Genomic DNA, 14,852 nt, shown 5'->3' on the forward strand with positions numbered 1-14,852 from the left:
TCGGAGCTCGGCAGTAAACCCATTTATCATCCGTTTTCTTAGTATTAAATTACAAAAACTTAGTCTACCCTATAAATCATATCGTATTGATAGTTTTACCTCCTTTTTATGTCATCAGCCTCTGCCAAAGCCAGGAAAATAAATTTTGTTTCTTCTATTGAAGTTATTTTGAGAATTTGAATTTTTTTGATAATGCCATTACAGCACAGTCCACCATCAGGGCCAGTTACAAATATAGTATGTGCCCTTTGTAAGCAGGAGATAAATAACACTCATCCTTGTTATATACTAGTCTGCGACCATATTTTTCATAAACCGTGTTTAGAAAGTTGGTTGGCAGAAAATAGTCAGTGTTACCTGTGTGACCAAATTATTAACCAACCTGATATTAAAATAGTTGTTGGCAATTGCTCCCCTGGAGCTAAGTCTAAACGCACCGAACCTGTAACTGATCGAACCATTGTTACGCGAAGTCTTTCTAAGTTCAGGCAACCAACGCAAACTTCCAACCCTATCGAAACACAAGAGATGCGGGGTGCTGGAGCAAGCGGCGCACCGTCATCCGCCTTGGATGCTAGTCATAGCACCAACCAAACTGAGGGCCCGCCTATTACCGCAGGTAATAGAAGGCGAGGTAGGCCGTCTCGAAACCGAAATAATCGTCAAGGCAACGGGATTGACCTTACAATTATTCAAGAAATGATCGAGCAAACTGTGACTAGAGTCATGACGAGTTTAAACGTTAGTTTATCTCAAAATGCTCAGCCTAGTTCAAGCCCATCAAATAACCCTGTTTTACCAATAACCTCGCGGGATACCACTGCTTCGACAGATTCGTCCACACGCATAAGAAAAACAGCTGACATAATGCAAAAGTGGAATTTACACTTTGATTGATCGCCTGAAGGTTTAGGAGTAGAAGAGTTTATATATCGGGTGAAATCTCTAACAGACGAAACCTTAGATAGTGACTTCACTGCCATGTGCAAGCACATGCATATATTGTTTGCTGGTAAAGCCAGAGATTGGTACTGGAGGTACCATAAGCAGGTGAACCGTATAGTTTGGTCAGATATTTGCGCTTCTCTTCGACAACAATATAGAGATTATCGCTCTGCTTTTATGAGTAAGGAGATGATTAGGTCCCGTAAGCAAAAGCCTGGAGAATCATTCTCATCTTTTTATGACGCAGTGGCGGCACTTATTGACAAATCCAGCGTTCAAATGGATGAAGAAGAGGTAATGGAGATTTTGAAAAATAATTTACTCCCTGAAACTCGGGAAAAGTTATTGTACCAGCCGGTACACTCCGTTGGACACCTACGTCGTTTGGTGCAAATGAGCGAAAACTTAACAAAGGAGCTCAGCTGTCGTGCCGACAGTGTAATCAAACAAAAACCCCTTGTTACTCGTCGTCAAATTCATGCCGTTGAGGAAGCTTGTTCGGAGTTAAAAGAAGACGTAACGATTGAAGGAGAATTAGCCGCAATTCGCAGTAACCATTCAAAGGTCAAATGTTGGAATTGCGCAGAGTTAGGACACATTTGGGAAGATTGTTTGGCGGAACGTCGCATTTTTTGCTACGGTTGTAGCACTCCTAATGTCTACAAGCCCCAGTGTCCATCTTGTCTTCGAAAGGCGTCGGAAAACCGACAAGCGGGTACATCCAATACCAGCCGGATGGGCCCGAGAGCGTAAATAAGCCAATTCTGGCGGAAGAAAATAATTTCAAAAAATCTTTCGTATATCCAGTTCCTCTTCATCGACGATCGTATGAAGGGAGGCTTAACAATTATTTAGAAGTTAAGAATCGTCTGTTTAATGACATCTCCCCTAATGCAAGTAAGCGTACGTTGCGCTTACGGAGGTTTTTTGAAAACGTTAAGAAAGACCAAAAATTATTAGTCTCGACCATTTTCAGCAATCAGCAGGATATGCGAAGTTATGCAGAAGTTTCGTTTTTAAAATATAAAGAACTTGGTCTTTTAGACACTGGAGCAAATATAAGCTGCATCGGTTCAAACCTTGCGAAAGTAGATTTTTCAGATATCCCCGAATTCAGGCCTATAAAATCGGAAGCGAAAACTGCCGATGGTGAGAAACAGCAAATTATAGGTGTACTTAATGTAAGTCTGTCAAGATGCCAATGAAACTTTACGTTATACCGTCCATAAAACAGAAACTTATTTTAGGCCATGACTTTTGGTTTGCAAGGTTTGCCCTTGCACCTAACATAATAAGTTCCCTGCACTTGTATATAGATTCAAAAACAGAAGAAGACTCAAATCTGTATCCTCTGAGTCAGCCAGAAATTCAGCAGCTAGAAGTAGTTAAAAACATGTTTCCAAACGCATCTAAAGGATTAGGCCGTACCTCCTTAATTCAACATCATATCGATGTAGGAAATGCCAAGCCGGTAAAACAGCGTTTCTATCCCGTTAGTCCAGCGGTAGAAAAGTTGCTTTATAATGAGATAGACCGAATGCTCGAGCTGGAGGTAATTGAACCATCCGTAAGTGCTTGGAGTTCTCCCATGCGTCTCGTAATTAAGCCTAATAAGGTTCGACTCTGTTTAGACGCTCGTAAGCTTAACGACGTTACAACCAAGGATGCCTATCCTTTACCTAGCATTGATGGAATATTTTCAAGACTACCGAAAGCTAATATAATTACCAAACTTGACCTGAAAGATGCATATTGGCAAATTGAGCTTAGTCCTGAGTCAAAACCGTTGACTGCGTTTACAGTCCCAGGGCGACCGCTTTACCAGTTTAAGATCATGCCGTTCGGCTTATGCAATGCGCCGTCTACAATGTGTCGACTCATGGATGAAATAATTCCACCAGATCTTCGACATTGCGTTTTTGGTTACCTCCACGACTTATGCATTGTATCGGAAGACTTTTCGTCACACATTACGGTACTAGTTCGCTTGGCAGAACAATTTCGCAAAGCAAATTTGACTCTCAACATAGCTAAAAGCCAATTCTTCGTCACAAGCGTCAACTACCTAGGTTATATCATTGGTAGTGGGGGTATTCGTACTGACCCCGATAAAGTATCTTGTATTGTAAACTGGCCCACACCTAGAAACTTGAAGCAAGTTCGAGGCTTCCTTGGGGTTTGTGGATGGTACCGTCGGTTCATTCACAACTACGCCGACCTCACGTATCCTATAACTGAAACCTTGTCGACCAAGAAGAAGTTCTGTTGGACGTCGGAAGCCCAACAGGCGATGGACCAACTGAAGCAAATTTTGACAACTGCCCCAGTCTTAACAAACCCAGACTTTGAGAAGAAATTTTATTTGCATTGCGATGCCAGTGACTTCGGTATTGGTGCAGTCTTAGTCCAATTGTCCGAAGAAAAATAAGAAAACCCGATAGCGTTCATGTCCAAGAAATTGACCCGATCTCAACGTAACTACATCGTCACCGAGCGTGAATGCTTGGCCGTAATACTGGCCATAGAAAAATTCCGTTGCTACTTAGAGCTCCAAGAGTTCGAAGTAGTCACGGACCATTCGAGCCTTCTGTGGTTGATGCGACAGCAAAATGTCTCCGGTAGACTTGCTCGCTGGATATTTCGCTTGCAGCAATTTAAATTTTCCATATCTCATCGAAACGGTAAGGATCATATCGTGCCCGATGCTTTGTCACGGCTGTGTGAAAATGAACTATTAGCATTGGATATGAACCCGGTTATAAATATTGATTCCGAGGCATTTCATGATAATGCTTATGTAGATCTGAAGAACAAAATTGCTGGAAATGCGGAGAAATTTCCCGATATAAAAATCGTCAATAGAATAGTGTATATTAGAACAGAACCAGCTATGGTAGATGCGCTAGAAGACAAATCCCCTTGGAAGGTATGGGTTCCAGAAAGGCTACGTAACGATGCCTTAAAACAAGCCCATGACAGCCTTACGTCATCTCACGCGGGTGTACAAAAAACGATAGAAAAATTGCGCCGTTATCTTTTTTGGCCTGGTGAAATGTTCGTAATTGAAAGACGTTGCACGTTTGATTGTGCGACCTTAAGTCTCCGCTTTATTGAATAAATTATTGTCTTTTATACTAATTTACTTAACCTATACATTCATAAATATCTTAATACTAATAACTAAAAATAAGTACATAGGAAATGGGTTATGCATACATGTACGTTTGTATACAGTCTTTGTATACATGTAGTTTTGTATGCATAACTCCATACATATAGTTTTGTACAATTTGCAGCGTCAGCAGATCAGTTTGAATATTTTGGTATTTTCCCACAATTAGTTGAATGTTTGTATGTATATTACAATGGTTGTGTGTTTATATGTATAATTTATTAACTGTGATATGTGTCTCATATTCGGCATTCCGTGCCGTCTGGGTTAGTTCAATAATTGTAATATGACTATTACTAAAATATATTTGAATTTGTTATGCGTAAAGCCGCAAGTATGTTACAGTAGGTGTGGCATATAATGATACAATACAGTGTGTGACGTATAATGCTACACCATCCACCTTAGAAAAAAAAGTGTTATATAATTGTTTTGTGAACAACTGGATAAGACTTTTTGTCATATTTTCAATTGTTTTGATATTTTATTGTTATTTGATATTGTAGTGAAAGAGGTTGTTTGCTTTGCTTTTGATCTGTTGACCTTGCTATTTTTATTGTTATAATTATTGTTACTTTTTACATATATATATTTGTATAAGTCCATTTATTTTTTCAAAATTGTAGAGAAAGAAAAAATCTTTTAATTTTGCTTATTTTATTTATATTGTTTATTTTATTTATTTTATTAAAATTTTATACAATTGTTTTATTGCCGGATTTTAAATGTGTCGACCCATCTAAAATCCGATTGTTTTTAGAAATTATTTTTATTAATGAATCGGGTAAATTGGAATGATTATTTGCTAAAAAAAAATATTTTAAATGGGTTTAAGTCTATTCTTATGGATTATTAGTTCCTTATCCCTATTGTTCTTATTACCAGACTCCTGTCTATATGGTATTAAAGTAAAATTGTTATTTTCGTCGATTTTCTTTACTTTATACCGTCCTTTATATCTATGGTCTAGCTTATGGTTATCTTCTTCTTTTACTAATACTAAATCTCCTAATTTTATTTCCTTACTGGTGCTACTTTTATCATAATTAATTTTTTGTTTTTCCTTGGCTTCTTTTACCAATTTTCTAGCTCTTTGTTGTGCTATTTGAAGTCTATATTTAATTTCCTTATCGTATGCCTCGTGATTATATACTGGGCTTATTTTATTCTCATTTAAGAAGTCGTACATGGGGGGGTTTTTCGCAAATATAAGCTCATAAGGGCAATAGTTATGTACGGTCGATGGGGTCGTGTTGTAGCAGTACGCGAAATATTTTAGGTATTCATCCCAATCATCTTTGTCACTGGATATATATGAACGTACATATTCATTAAACGTTCTATGACTACGTTCTACAGTGCCCAAAGTTTGATGATGGTATGGTGTTGAGTTTTTGTGTTCAACTTTTAGCAATTTGCACAGTTTTTCGAATAATTTATTTTTGTATTCGGATCCCATATCTGTTAGGATTGTTTTCATGGGACCATAAATCAAAATGAAATGCTCGAATATAGCTTTGGCAACTATTAGCGCATGTTTGCTGGGGACTGGGATTGCTACCAAGTATTTTGTTAGATCGCATATAATGGTAACTGCGTATTCGTTTCCGTTTATTGACATTGGCAATGGTCCGACCGTATCGATCTGTATTATATCGAAGGCTCTCGGAGGTGTCTCCGTTATAGTCATTGGCTCTTTTATATGCTTATTTATTTTATTCTTATTGCAGTGGATGCAGTTATTTACGTATTTCTTTATTTCACCTCGCATATTTTTCCAGCTATAGTTTTGTTTGATTTTCTTTATCATGCGATTTATTCCTGGGTGGCCACCACTAATAGGATCGTCATGATATTTCTGCAGAATTTCTCTAATATTCCTGGGACTAGTCACGTACACAACCTCTGGGGTTAGTGCAATTGTTAATTTCTTGAGAACCCTATTTCCTAATTCAATAAATTTGCCTACTCGAGTATAATTATCCTTAAACAATTTGTCCCCTAAGGACAACTGTATCTTTTCAAGTCCTAAATTGGCGGCTTCTTTTTCGAGCCTGATAAAGAATTGTCCTAAGTCAATTTTATCATCTACAATTAGGTTGCTTGTATTTACGATGCTACAAATTTTCTTTCCCTTTTTGAAATATAATTTCGGGGGATTGAAAACGAGCCTGACATGTCTTTTTACTTCAAATTTATTTAGCGCTTCATATATCTTGGGGTTCTCAGTGTGACTTTCTTGAATTTTAGCATTATTTGGTATATTTTTAGCTGTTGATCTAGTTGTGACTTTCATTATTTTGCATGCTTCCACTGACATTTCTTTTAAATTCGTTATGTTAATGCGAGACAATGCGTCCGCGATGTGATTTTCTTTTCCAGCAATGTACTCCACTTCGAAATCGTATTCTTCTAAATCGAGTCTTACTCGTGTTAACTTAGATGAAGGGTTCTTCATCGAAAAAAGGTAAGTTAAAGGGCGGTGGTCGGTTTTGATTTTGAATTTTCTACCATAGACGTATGGTCTGAAGAATGTTATGGCCCAATGGATTGCTGCTAGCTCTTTTTCTATTGTAGCTTTGTTTGTTTCACCTTTTGTAAAGGATCTAGAGGCGTAAGCGATTGGTAACTGTTTGCCATCATGTTCCTGGCTAAGGACTGCTCCGCAAGCATACCCACTAGCGTCTGTTGTTATGCAGAATTCTTTATTGAAGTCGGGGTATTGCAAAAGTTTTGGGCTGATTAATATTTCCTTTAAATAGACAAAAGCTTTTTGACATTCTTCTGTCCAGTCGAAGGAAACATTCTTTTTGCAAAGCCTAGTTAATTTTCTTGAGTATTCTGCGAAATTCGGTACAAATCTTCTGTAATAATTGCAGAGCGCTACGAATCTTTTAACTTCATCTGCTGTTTTTGGTGTTGGGTAATTTTGAACTATCTTAAATTTGCTTGGGTCGGGTAGTATTCCCTCGCTTGTGCATTTATGTCCTAGATAAGTTACCTCTTCGCTGAAAAATAGGCATTTGTCTGGATGTAATTTTAAGTTGTATTTCCTACAAGTATCAAAAACATCTCTTAAGTTTTTCAGCATGTGTTTTTCTGAACACCCTAGTACAACTAAATCATCCATACATAGAAAGGCTTGGGATGGTTTGAGGCCTGCAAATGCCAGTGTCATCATTCTTTGGAATGAGTTTGGTGCTACTTTTAATCCATAGGGTAGTCTTTTAAATCTATATGTACCATTGTCTGCTGTGAACGAGGTTATATCTCTAGAATCTTGGTGTAATTCTATTTGGTGAAAACCTGGCATAAGGTCAAGACATGAAAAATATTTTGCTCTTCCAAGTTGGTCTAAAATATCATCAATTCTTGGAAGTGGAAATTTATCCGCTGCTAGTTTTTTGTTTACTTGTCTGTAGTCAACTACCAGTCTCCATCTTTTTTCAGTATTACCTGGTAGTGATTTTTTAGGTACCAGTAAAATGGGGCTGTTATACTCTGATATTGAGGGTTCTATAATGTCATCTTCGATCAGTTTATTACCTGTTTGCTTATTTCTCCTTTTTGAGTTTCGGGCAATCTATAGTTTTTTATGTATACTGGTGTGTCATCTTTCATGTTTTTGCTTATAAAAATTATTAGACGAGATTGGTTCTGTTTCTAGTGCAAATATGTCTATAAATTCTGTACATAATGAGGTTAATTCTGAATTGACAAATTTTGGGAAATTTTTAGTTAATCTTTTTAATTTTTCTGTGTCATTACTTTGTTTATTGCGTGTGTTTGTTTTAATTAAATTGTAGTCATCTAAATTTTCAGTATGTATTTTGTAATTTTGAATAGTTGTGTTTTTGTGTGTGGTGTTTATAATTCTGACAAAAGTTTGTTCTTTATTTGTGATTGTGTTTGCTATGAAAATACCTTCAGATAATTGTTGATGGGGTATGAAGATGGTTTTATTATCAGAGTTTACTGTTACTTGTCTAATGACTTCAGATCTAGCAGGGATCGTAATTGTGTTGGCAGACAGATAATTTGTTAGGTACATTGTGATTGTTTGGGGAAAATCATATGGTCTTAGGATTAGTTTATCCTCCTTTTTGCCATAATCTAGAATACAATTATATTTTTTTATAAAGTCCAAACCTATTATTCCATCACATGGTATTGGAAAGTCGTCTTCTACGACGTGAAATTTATGATAAATTAGAAGGTCATCTCCTTTTAAATCAGCTTTAATTGTGCCTAATGTACTGGTTATACTCTGACTAATGCCCTTTAAGTCTGTTATTTGTTCTGTATTTATTTTTGTATGATTAAGTACTTGATTCTTTTTAATTATGGAGATATCTGTCTACTAAAAAATTTGAAATCGAGTTATTTAGTGATGTTTTTGTAGATATATAACTATTTAAGTGTAAGTTTAGTACACATATTTTTCTATCTACTGATTTTGAAGTGGAGTTTCGTGGTTTTCCTGCTGGGTACAATTTCGAACGTTACGAGTCTGGTTGTATTGTCTATTGACATTTTGGGTTTGTGCTCCTCTTTGAGCATTATTATTTGTTACTGTGTTATTATTTTATCTCGACTGTGGTCTAAATCTTCTGCCTCGGTAATTCCCATAGTTGTTACTTCGGTAACCTCCACGGAAATTACTTCGATATTGGTTTTGTTGACGAATGTTTAGGATTGCATTCGAGCTGCCTGTGATTTCCGTGCAGCTGTTTGTGAATTTTGAGATTGCGTCGTTCATTGTTGTGAACGTTCCTGCTTGCACTATCATTTTCACTTTATCATTGGAGCAGTTTTTACACATGGCTTTTACCGCTGCTTGCGTAGAATATCTCGTTGCTAAGTCTGTGTTAAGTCCATCCGAGATATAAGCTCCTTCCAATGATCTGTAGCCCGTTTCTGTATCCTTGCGATACGAATTATATCGCAAAAAGCAACCCTGATGCATTGTTATCGCAAGGTAGTGTTTCCGTATGAGTGGTGAATATGTATTTCCGTTATTTCTTGCGATATTCATATCACTAGCTCCGAAGGTGGTGATAGCATACATTTTCTTTAATTTGAATTTTTTGTGTGCTAAGCAGCTTTTCATTTTTACATTCTTGAGTTTGTCAATTTTAGCATTTAAAAAAGCCGAAACAGCAAAAATATTTCACGGTGAACGTGTGAATACTTAATAGAGAGCAGAAATTTGTTTTTTGGGCGAGACTGAGCAGAAAAGCGAGGAATTGTCTCTGAAGAAGTGTGAATTTGGAGGAAGAAATATTGATCAATTTATTATATACATCTAAGAACTGTCCATACATATATCAGCAATGGAGTTGGATGCCAAGCTTTTAGTTTTAAAGAAAGTATTGCACAAAACTACGCTCATACGACTTGATGAACCAATTTTCGTATACGCCGTTTATTTGGACAACGAAGTCGATATTAAATGGAGGATTTCACAGAAAAGCTTTTCCGGCACTTATACGAAATGATGAAGACCTTTTCTTGTTCTGTAAATATGCTGCACTAATACAGCGTGAACAAAAACGTAAAGGATTTTCTAAAAAATATACAAAAGAACTATAGGAAGGGGGACTTTCTGAGGGAAATGTAAATAAATATTCTCGGTAAAAACGTCGCAACCCAAAGGTTCAGAATAAGTTCGGCAAGGCGAATGTTTTTTTGGATTGTGTCGTGAATCCAAATGTTTATTGCTGCTTGTTTATATATACTAACATTTTATGTTTTTATTTGCAGACAAATGAAATAAAAGATGACCTAGAATTTTTGGATCTTACTAACCAAACTCCAAAAGTGACTTCAAGGGCGACTCCAAAACCAAAGACAAACTCTACCGTACTCGACCCAGCTACATCTCAATCGACCCCATGTGGTTATAATACTTTCGGCGGTGCTTACGCCGAAAAAAAAACATATGGAAGACCAAGACGAAAGGCAAAGAGAATTTAATAATGGTAACAAAAATTAACTTGCGAAATTTTAAATACGCTGAAAGCCATACACGAAACCATAGATGTTAAGTAATTATTAGATAATGCTAATGATTGCTAATTAACCTTCATTTGCGAAATTCTCTAATTCATTAAACAATTATAAAGGTTCACCTAATTCCCATTAGATAATTGAAATTTTTATTCTAATGGTAAATCTATTTAAACGCAAATATATGTAAATTCTATCTATTTTACGTTGTTTTCTCAATTTCTATATTTTTTTCATAATTTTATATCAACAAGCATAGTAATTAATTTTGAACACTCCAAATTCGAGAAACTTTTTAAGTCACCCCAAGCTTTAAAATTGTTTTCTTAGAAATCTTAAAAACTGTCTGAATATGCATTTTTTAGCCCCATTTCTCTATTTAAACTTATTTCTTTTGTTTGGGAGAATATGCTAAACACTTCAGAAAAAAAAAATTGTCAAAAATAAGCAGAAATTTTAGGATTAAAGTTGAATTTTGTTTAGCTAGTATTGATGGAATTCTGGTTTACTCGATTTTTCTTGAAATTTGAATAAAGTGTTTCAAATTAATTACAATGCTTTGTACATACATACAAAGTATCTATTTCATACAAAACTACTTATGAAATAAATTTAATGAAGAAATATTGAATATTGAAATAATAGTCGCAAAGTAGTTTATATAGTAGTGCATACATATTAATCAGCATTCAAATAGATAACGTTTTCTTTTTTTCTCTAACTCATTACACAATATAAATATAAACGTAATAACTCACCTAAAAACACATTACAACTTCCATTATATTTAATAATTATACTAATAATTATAGTTAAAAAATTGTTGTTCGTGTTGTTGTGGCGATAAGGTTGCTCCCCGAAGGCTTTGGGGGGTGTTATCGATGTGATGGTCCTTTGCCGGATACAGATCCGGTACGCTCCGGTATCATAGCACAATTAAGGCGCTAGCCCGACCATCTCGGGAACGATTTATGTGGCCACATTAAACCTTCAGGCCATTCCCTCCCTCCCCACTCCCAAGTTCCATGAGGAGCTTGGGGCGCCAGAGCCTCGTCTGTTAGTGAAACAGCATTCGCCGCGGATAGGTGACAATTGGGTTTGGAGAAGCTATATATTCCGCTGGCAACCTGAAGGGTTGCGCTACACAGCCCCTTGAATCTGGTATTCTAGTCGCCTCTTACGACAGGCATACCTACCGCGGGTATATTCTGATCCCCTAACCCGCTGGGGGTGTTCTGTGCATATATGTAATACTCCTATGTTGCTACAAAAGGCTAGGTACATTCCCAAACATCAGAGTGCCGATATATTGATGTTTAAACGTTTTTGTTTTTGTATTCAACAATCGAATGTACCTAAATTTAAATTTTTTTCTTGTCACACTTATGCTGCTACAATCACAAAAATTTTATAAGCTGTCTTGTTTTGATTCCGAATTCAAAACACATTGCGAGCATTTTCTATTAGCAATATAGGAGTATTACATATATGGTTCTGTCTGCTGTGTATAATTTTATGCAACTTGTTTGCCTTTTTCTCCTTGGCCGCTAATTTCGTTCTTCCTATTCTAAATTGTAAAATTATCCGTAGCCAATCAACGGCCAGTATACTCTTTTCTACAATCCCAGGGAAACGTATTCGCCGGCCTGCAGCTCAACCAAATCTTTTTTACGGTCTGGAAGGGAATGATAGTAAATTAATGCTATTTGGATATTGCGGAAGATACAGAGGTAGATACAAGTAGACAAGCCAACGAATCCTATTTATTTCGCAGGCCAGGATAAAGCCACCCCAAGTTCCTTTCGGAAAAAGGTAGAAGGGTTAATGTGGTTTCCCGAGATGGTCGGGCAAGTACCTTAATGGTGGTATTTTCCGGAATGTACCGAATCAATATGCTGTCCACATCGACAACAGCTAAACTCCCGAAAATCTCCAAGGAGTCTCCTTATCGCTAGAGTGAAAATAGTTTTCGATCCGTGATCTTGTGCGGAAACCTATTGTTATACTGGTCTTTAACACCGAGTGTTGATTCACTTTAACATTTTACAAATAATATCATAAACCGTTTGTAAAGAGTCATATCCTAGTATTATTTATCCATCGGTTAAAAGCCAAAAGTGATTCTTCGTCAGGAATCTGGCCACCACGTTTCTCTGTATACTTCAATGTCAGCTTAGAACGAGCCAAGGGGTATCTATGCCAAGTTAAAACCTTTAATGCCAAGTTTTCACAACCCGGTAACGGATGAATATTAGCCATACTAAAGACCATATTACATTGGGTTAACCGCAGACAAGCAATTAATTCTGACAGATGATGTTTGCGCGCAGAAGCATCATAATCACACCAACGTTTTGCAGCATTAAAAACACCCTTCTCGCACCGTACATACAAATTGTCTCTTTCTATGATAGGTTGCAACTGTTTGGCGTCAAAATCTAAAAATTCACTAATCTGGGTTACCTGCGAGATAATAAAACAATAAATTTAATGCTCAACTAATCGCACACGTTAATTTACATGCATAAGGTTTTGTGTTTCGTAAGCCAGAATTTTTTCATTTAGTATCTCACACTGAATCTACTTCTTCAGACTATATGCTGGCTGCAATGTGAAATCGGTTATATTCTCTATTATAAAATCAACACAGTTTGCAACAGCGCCTTTCAATTGTGTATTAAAGCCGCTTTTAACATCCGATCCACATTGTCATTGGTTATGAGCGTTTTGCCGGTATAGTAAAAGGCGATTAAGCGCTCGAAAGTGTCGCTGTCGATATTGGTGGTTTCTATAAAGGGAGCTAATAAGGGCTTGCCGCCGATAGAATTAGACGATGAGCCGTAATTCTGTAAATACATATATAACAAGCGTAGTTAATGTATGTGACATACAAGCTGCAATAGCGTTAATTCAAATGAAAGTTTACTTACAAGGAAGATGGATTTGTTAATTTGAATGTCACATCAACTAAATTCTGGTCGTCAAATAGTTCATATATTTGAAACAAAAGGTTTTCAATAAAGTACTTGGCTCCATCTGAGGCGTTGCCGTGTGATGTTACATGCTGCCATTGCTATTGCGTGAGGAAGTATAGTTTTGTTTGTAATTTTGAATTTTAGAATGTTACATTACTTACTTGGATACTCCGTGGTGTATGCTTTTAGTTCGGAAGGTTGTCGTTGTTGAATTTATGGACATTTTGGAAGTAGTTGCAATATATCCAGGAATTGCCTGATCGAGATAAAAAACTGTATTTTTTTCCGGTTTTGGGAATTGAATATTCCAATTCCAATAGATGGCAAGAGGACGCTTAGATTGCCTCTTAAATCGCAAGGTTAACAAACGTATAATGGTAATATACTTACAACATTCAGACGTGCCTAAGCAGCTAACACGTCGCAAAGTAAATACCTGTAGCACAATATTTTTCTTTTATTATTATAGTCAAGGGATGATTGTAAATCACTTATAATTCCAGTTTAAGCAAAAGTTCACAATTTATAATGAATCTTGAATTTTCTTCTCTTGCGATTAAAAAGAATTTGTGTTTGTTATTATAACTTTTTCGCTATTGGTGACAGATCCTATGTTCCATTTAGATTGTTCCATCGATATGATAAAAACTCACCACTATTATATCGCAAGGTGAATTGAGTGCGTTACAGAAACACTTTTCATATCGAAAGCGATACGTGCCTTGCGATAGCAAATCGTTCGTTATTATAACGCAAGGTTACAGAAACGGGATACTGGTGATTTTTTCTATTTCAGCAGTATACTGGTTTGCAGTTTTGCTGCGTTGTTGGATATTCAGGAGTTTTGCTGTTAAAACTTCTACTGATTCTCCCTTTATTGCAGTTTTTAGTTTATTTTTTATTTGAGCGATTGTATTTTCGTTACTTATGAAGTTCCTTGCCGTGCCTTTTAACTTTGTCTTTATCATGGTTATAGCTAAAGCTTCATGGGTATCCTTGATTTGGTCTAAAATATCAAGAGCATCTAAGAAACTGTGTAAATTTTCAGGATTGCCATCAAACTCTGGCAGCACTGATGAGGCAGTTTTGATAAACTCTACTACCGTTTGTGCCATTGTGACGTTTATGAGTGGGTTATTCAGTGGTTTATGATCTTCCACTGATGGGGTTTGGCTAAATGATGGTGAAGGGGTACGGTTTCTTGAAGGTTCAGTTAGAACGGTATTAAAATCAATTTGGAAACTTTCTTCTATAGTAGTTGGTATAGGGATTTCGATGTTATATCTTGCTAATGAAGATACTAATTTATCCCGTACTGTTGAGAAAATTTGTTGAGCCTCTTTTTGGTGGTCGGCAGTAAGTATGTGATTTATTTTACTAATCAATTCTTTTATAACATTTAAGGCTTCTAAAATTATGTTTAAATGTTTTGATATCGTTTCTGTTTTTATGGTAGTACTTTTGTTTATGCACTTGTATGATTTATCTGCTTTTAATTTTTCTTCTGATAGCGCTTCTAAGATTTGTTCCCATTTGTTCATTTCTATCTTGGCGGGAAATGGAAATTCTAAATTTGAAGGGTTTTGATAAGGGTGACCTAATCGTTCCAATTTACTAAGAAAATATTTATGCTCATTTTTTATTTTTTATTTCTCAATTCTTTAATTTTTTCTTTCAATTTTATTTAGTAGTTTAAAGGTTTCAGCTATTTCCTTCTTTTTTTTAAATTGTTTACCTCCCCGTTTTCTTTT

General features: G+C 36.2%; 1 long non-coding RNA gene across 1 annotated transcript; it reads right to left on the reverse strand.

The window, feature by feature from the left end:
• Nucleotides 1–12,648: 12,648 nt before the first annotated feature.
• LOC137246693 (uncharacterized) lies at nt 12,649–13,698 on the reverse strand. The gene is made up of 3 exons (XR_010951647.1): nt 13,263–13,698; nt 13,057–13,199; nt 12,649–12,972 (listed from the first exon to the last, which is right to left on the reverse strand). It is a non-coding gene; the product is annotated as an uncharacterized lncRNA (long non-coding RNA).
• Nucleotides 13,699–14,852: the final 1,154 nt, after the last annotated feature.

The sequence above is a fragment of the Eurosta solidaginis genome, chromosome 3, assembly GCF_040869045.1.
Source record: "Eurosta solidaginis isolate ZX-2024a chromosome 3, ASM4086904v1, whole genome shotgun sequence".
NCBI classification, from domain to species: domain Eukaryota; kingdom Metazoa; phylum Arthropoda; class Insecta; order Diptera; family Tephritidae; genus Eurosta; species Eurosta solidaginis.